Here is a 6,000-nt window from a genome sequence, read left to right as displayed (position 1 = left end):
AGTAAATAAAATCTTTTTGTAAAACACGAGCAAAAGACCCTGGCTGGTGTGGCTCAGTGGATTGAGTGCTGACCTGTGAACCAAAGGATCATGGGTTCGATTCCTAGTCAGGGCACATGCTTGTGTTGTGGGCTGGATCCCCAGTTGGAGGCATGCAAGAGGCAACCAATCAATGTATCTCTCACACATTGATGTTTCTCTCCTCTCTTTCTCCCTCCCTTCCCCTGTCTAAAAGTAAATAAATAAAATCGTTTTTAACAATGAGCAAGAGGCCTGAATAGATGGTTTTCCAGAGAAGACATCCAAATGGCCAACAGGGCATCCAAGGTGCTCAGCGTCACCAGCCATCAGGGAAACGCAGGTCAAAGCCACTGGGATGTGTCCCGTATACCTGTTCGAAGTGAATTAACGAACAGATGAGGGATAAGGGTGCCGGTGAGGAGGTGGGGAAGAAGGGGCCCTTGGGCACCGTTGGTGGGGACACAGATCGGCCACTACAGGACACATAGCACGGAGGCCCCCCAGAACATTAACAATAGATCTGCCATGTCACCCAGCAACCCCACCTCCGTGTTGGGGACTGCCCTGCGTGGTCTCAGGAAGCTGTAACCCCTCGTGACTTAGGCTGGGTGAAAGACCTCCGGACCAGAAGCCACTAAGGAGACAAAGCTTATTTCCCTGGCATGAGCGCTGCCTGTTCTAATGCCTGGCTCTCACTGCATGATCGGCAGTCAGTGACGGGTAACAATCCTCTAAGAAAGAGAATGAATCTAAGACAGACGCGATCACATGGGAATGCCCTAAGGGGAGAGACTCGGGGCTGTGGAAATGAAGGGGTGATGGACATCAACCCCTGCCCCCTCGGCTTGTCAAAGCCTGAGTCCTTGTGAGAAATCCAAGTCTCCTGGCTGCCTTTGTCTCCTCTGTTAACTCAGGCCTGCAGGGGCAGTGCAGCCCAGACCAGAGACGGCGGACCCCTGGGGTAATCAGGCCTGGGACATAGAATATGCAAGATCCTGTGAGATCTGTTTGCTGGAGGATGTTATTAGACTAGAATCTAAAGGCATAGGCAGGAAACCAAAACTGCCCTTTGAGCCCTGTTACTCCTTTCAAATGTTAAAACTCCAATCTCTGCGGAGAATCACAGCGGGGGTTCTGTCTGCACTTTTAATAGTCACCTACTTCTTTTGATCTTTTCTGCCAGACTGTGAATCCACAAACTGAGTCTGTTTTCTCAATAAAAATCTGCCCGGGAATGGGTAGGGCACACTCTTTCCCCTAGAGAGAGGGGCTGTTCTGTCCCTACTTCCCCACAGGACCTGGTTGTCTCTGTGTATGTTTTTCTCGTGTTTTGATGAGCATCCGCAGCAGAGGTGGATACTGCTGGCCGGCATCATCCACGGCTCCGGGCGTATCTGAAAGAAACGGAGTCACCCTCCTGGAGAGATACCTGCACTCCCATGTGCACTGCAACAGTAATCACAGTGGCCGAGGCACAGGAGCAACCCGAGTATCAAGGAATGAGTGAGCGAAGAGAATGTGGTGGATGTCACACACACACACACACACACACACACACACAGTGGAGTAGAATTCCGCCTTTTGTTTTTAAGATTTTATTTATTTATTTTTAGAGAGGGAAGGGAGGGAGAAAGAGAGAGAGAGGGAGAGAGAGAAACATCAGTGTGCGGTTGCTGGGGGTCGTGGCCTGCAACCCAGGCATGTGTGCCCTGACTGGGAATCGAACCTGCGACACTTTGGTTCGCAGCCCGAGCTCAATCCACTGAGCTACGCCAGCCAGGGCTCTTTCTGCCTTTTAACAAGAAGGAAATCCTGCCATTCGCCACAATGTGGATGAAACCAGAGGAAGTTATGCCGAGTAAAGTAAGCTGGATAGAAAGAGACAAATACTATACAGTATCCCTTCTGTCTAGAATCTAAAAAAACACCGAACTCGCCCTGGCCAGGAGGCTCATTGGGTCAGGGCATCGTCCTGATACGCCAAGGGGGCGTGTTCGATCCCCAGTCGGGGCCCATACAGTGAATGCACCAACCAGCGACTGCATCAGTGAGTGGGAAACAAACTGATGTCTCTCTCTGTAAAAAATATCAATAAGTAAACGTTGAAATAAACCCAACTCACAGACACAGAGTAGCAAGGTGGCTGCCAGGGGCTGTGGGTGGGGGGAGCAGGGCGCGGGGCCCGGTTACGTAATAACTAAGGTCATCCGTGGCGACTGTATTGACAGCACTGTGCGGCAGAGCGGAAGTCTAATTCGCCGGAGTGGCAGTTCAGTGGTCCCCCACAAGGGGGCGCCTGTGGGGCGAGGGGCATGTTCATCACGGCGCTGGGCAGCCTTTCACATGTGCACGCACCTAAAATCACCACGACGTGCGCTTTAGAATGTTACAGTTTTATAACCGGCCAGTTCCTAACCTCCAGAGGCTAGAAAAAGTTCTTTGTTTTGATGATGGCGTTGATGACGGGTGAATCCCTGGCCTGATACACTTAAAAGGTGTGTTTTAGTTCTGAAAGCTACACTTCAATAAAGTTTGCTGGGGTTTCTTTTGCTTGTTTGTTTGTTTTTTAAGAGGGGCGTGCTGCGTGCTCCGCAGGGTGGAGGGAAGCCGAGCTCAGCGCTCAGACGATCGGTCTTTCCCCGCTACTGGGAGACACGCCCACACGCACGGCCCCGCCCACTGCACGCCCCGCCCTGCCGCGTGACGGTGCCTGAGGTTCCTCTCCTTTGAAGCCGAAGGGCAAGGCCCAGTTGCACTTGGCCGACTGGCCGCAGCGCGGAGGGCAGGCGGACTCGCCCTGCCGCCAGGCAACGGCGCAAGGCTGCCCCCGCTGGGGGTGCTGGGTCGGCCTCCGAGGGCTGCCGTAGCCAGGGGCCGCGGGCTGGGCGGCAGAAAGCCGCTTTGTCCCAGTCTGAGGCCGGACGTCTGAGACCCCGGTGTGGGCAGGGTCAGTTCCTTCCGAGACCTCGCTCCTCGGCTTGTGGGGCCTTCATGCGGTCACCCCGCTGTGTCCACCTGTGTCCTAACTCCCTCTTAGAGGGGCACCGGTCATACTGGATCAGGGCCCACACTGATGACCTCGTTTTTCCTTAATCACCCCATCCTGAGGTCCTGGGCTTGGGGCTTGAACTTGTGAATCTGGGGAGGGGGCCCATTCAGCCCATAACTGACCCCCCCAGCAGCAAAAGGGTTACAGTTAGAAGCCAGGGGAGTGGGGGACCGTGTGTCCGCCTCACGCAGACTGAGGAGGAAGGACTGCTGCGGCCTGGGCTCTCCTGAGAGCAATGGAGGTCAGGGCCGGACAGTTCGGGCGGCTGTGTCTGCTGGCCCAGGCCGGGAGGGTCGCCTTTGCTGCTGCTGCAGCTGCTCTGGGATAAGGGAGGGGCCTTGGAAGGAGGCGAGTCCAGCCAGGGTCCTCTCGTTGGCTCAGGGCACACCTGGGTCGAGGTGGGACAGTCCAGAAGCCCCTGGGTGGACCCTGGTCTCAGCACACCCCAAGTCTCCCCTCTGCCCCCGGCCGCCGGCTGCCGGCTCCCACCTGGAGAGGACCGTCAGCCCCTCTCCCCAGGAACAACCTAATTTGCTCCCTGAGCTCCAAGCGTGGGTGCTGGTTTGAAACCTACAGTCACCAGAGGATCCCCCCAGGCACCCTGGACCTGCTGGGCGCAACAAGAAACATTCCTGGGGGTGCTCTGGTTGGGGGGTGGGGGGGCAGGCCAGGTAAGGGAGCCGAGAGGGGGGCTCTACCCCCCACGGGACTCAGCATGGGCACCCAGTCCCGACCTCGGCTGGGACCCCATGACGTGAGGACGGCTCAGGAATTCCGGTTTCCTCCCCGCTTCTAGCCTTCGCCCAAGAGACGGGAACCCGGGCAGACAAAGGGACAAAGGGGACAAAGGGGACGACGAAGGAGAGCAGAGCCTCAGACGGAGAGGGAGACCCGGCCTCCCCCGACGACACAGCGTCGTGGGACGGCAGGCATCTTCAACGCCTGGCTGGCTGTCGCGACACCAGCTGGAGTCTCCCGTGTGTGTCTGCATTGGTGGTTTTCCCTGCAGGGACTGATGGCAAAGGCCTCTTGGGGCCCCGCACGGAGCCCTGTGGCTGCACAGGGAGCCCCAGGCACCGTCTCGGAGGCACAGGCTCCCCACACAGGTGTGTCCGTTCCCCAAGAACGGGGCTGGATGGTGCCCCTGGGTGGGGCCCCCCAGGGCCACTGACAGCGTTGCAATGGTCCAGTGGCTCCTCCGGCCGCACAGGGGCGGCCTGTAGCGGGTCCCAGAGTCCACGGGGAAGCACCAAGATTGGGAGCAGCAGGCCGGGAGGCGGTGATGAGAGAGGACTGGACTGACGGAGAGAGCATACCTGGATTCGCTGAAAGCATCCGTCCGCTAGGCAAGGGCCCCTTCGACACCCCTCCCCGCTCAAGTCCGGGGAAACCCAGGAGCGCGGCGCCGAGCCGGGACCGATGTGGCGCCGTCGGTCGGACCGGGTAAGACGAGCTTCAGGAGCCCAGGCGGCGGGCGTGGGGGCCGCACAGAGACAACGCCTGCTCCGCGGCGGCACCGCGGGGGCACGGCGGCTTCCCGTCCCTGCTCTCGTCTCCGCCCCCGCTCAGAGACAAGCCGTGGGCGAAAATGGGCCTAATTCAGTGCAGAGACCACAGGTCCGTTCAGCCACCGTCTCCAGACGCACACAAGCCAACCGCAGGAGCAGGGCGCCCTCTGCAGGGCGTGGAAGGACAGGAGCCCACTTCTGCCTGCCCAGGATTCTTCCCCGCGAGAAACCCGAAGCCAGCAGAGGAACGCCTGCCCCCCGAGAGCGACAGGCGGCGCTGTGAGCGGCACCACCGGCCAAGCCTACAGGGACAGGCCTGGACCGGTTTCTCCTCCGACACTCGTCACCGTCTGTTCTGGGGCAGTGATTCCGTTCTACTCGTCGGGGTGAGTCTTCCTCCCACTGCACCACCCTGACCCTGACCCCTGACCCCAACCCCGACCCCAACCCTGACCACTTTCTTTCACTGACAAGGATGCTTGTGATTTGTGGCCCAATAAAATAACCGAGGATGACCCCCCCAGCTCCAGGTCGGCTGACTGGCAGCCCCCGTTCTCCTCTGCCTTGTAAGAGTCACAGGTTCCAGAGGTGAGGGTGTGGACTGGTCTGGGGGCGGGTCCTCATTCTGCTGACCACGCGCCCCCCCCCACCCCCACCCCCCCCCCGTACCTGGAAAACAAGGTGGATCCAGGCTGCCTCTGCTGTGACGGTCCCGGCATCCTGCTGGGACAGCCACCTGTACCACAGCTGCAGCACAGCCGTTCACTGTCCGGGTTCCAAACCAGAGGTCTGGGACGGAGCTCGGCCTCCCCACTCATTGCTTCTGCCATCTCGGGACTGCACTTGACCTCTCCGTGCCTTTCCTCATGGCCGTCTGCACGTGCTGTCCTCGTATAGAAATGGATGTAGTGCCCTGGCTGGCGCAGCTCAGTGGATTAGGCACGGGCTGCGAACCAAAGCATCACAGGTTCAATCCCCAGTCAGGCCACATGCCTGGGTTGTAGGCCATGACCCCCAGCAACTGCACATGGATGTTTCTATCTCCCCCTCTCTCTCTCTTTCTCCCTCCCTTCCTGCTCTGAAAATAAATACATAAAATCTTAAAAAAAAAAAAAAAAAAGATGTAGTAAGGGTGATGGGGGACTCCAATGTGGGAAAAATTTTAGCCTCAGGTGATAGCTAATAAGCTTAGTAATCAATGCAAGTACAAAGCTATTGTTCCAGGAACTGAAGGTGCGACCCACCCTGACTCCAGGACCCTAAGCAGTTCCCCCTTTGTGCCCCCGGGGAGGGGGTGGCTGCAAACCTGCAGATGGTATCTGAGCCCTGTGCTCCGGGGCGAGACGCCCAGGCCCCGGGCACCGATAAAGACCACCACCCGGAAGTTGCAGCTCTTATCTGATGAACCCCTCCCCTGAATTC

The sequence above is a fragment of the Phyllostomus discolor genome, chromosome 8, assembly GCF_004126475.2.
Source record: "Phyllostomus discolor isolate MPI-MPIP mPhyDis1 chromosome 8, mPhyDis1.pri.v3, whole genome shotgun sequence".
Classification (NCBI taxonomy): Eukaryota; Metazoa; Chordata; class Mammalia; order Chiroptera; family Phyllostomidae; genus Phyllostomus; species Phyllostomus discolor.
This window is presented reverse-complemented; position numbering follows the sequence as displayed.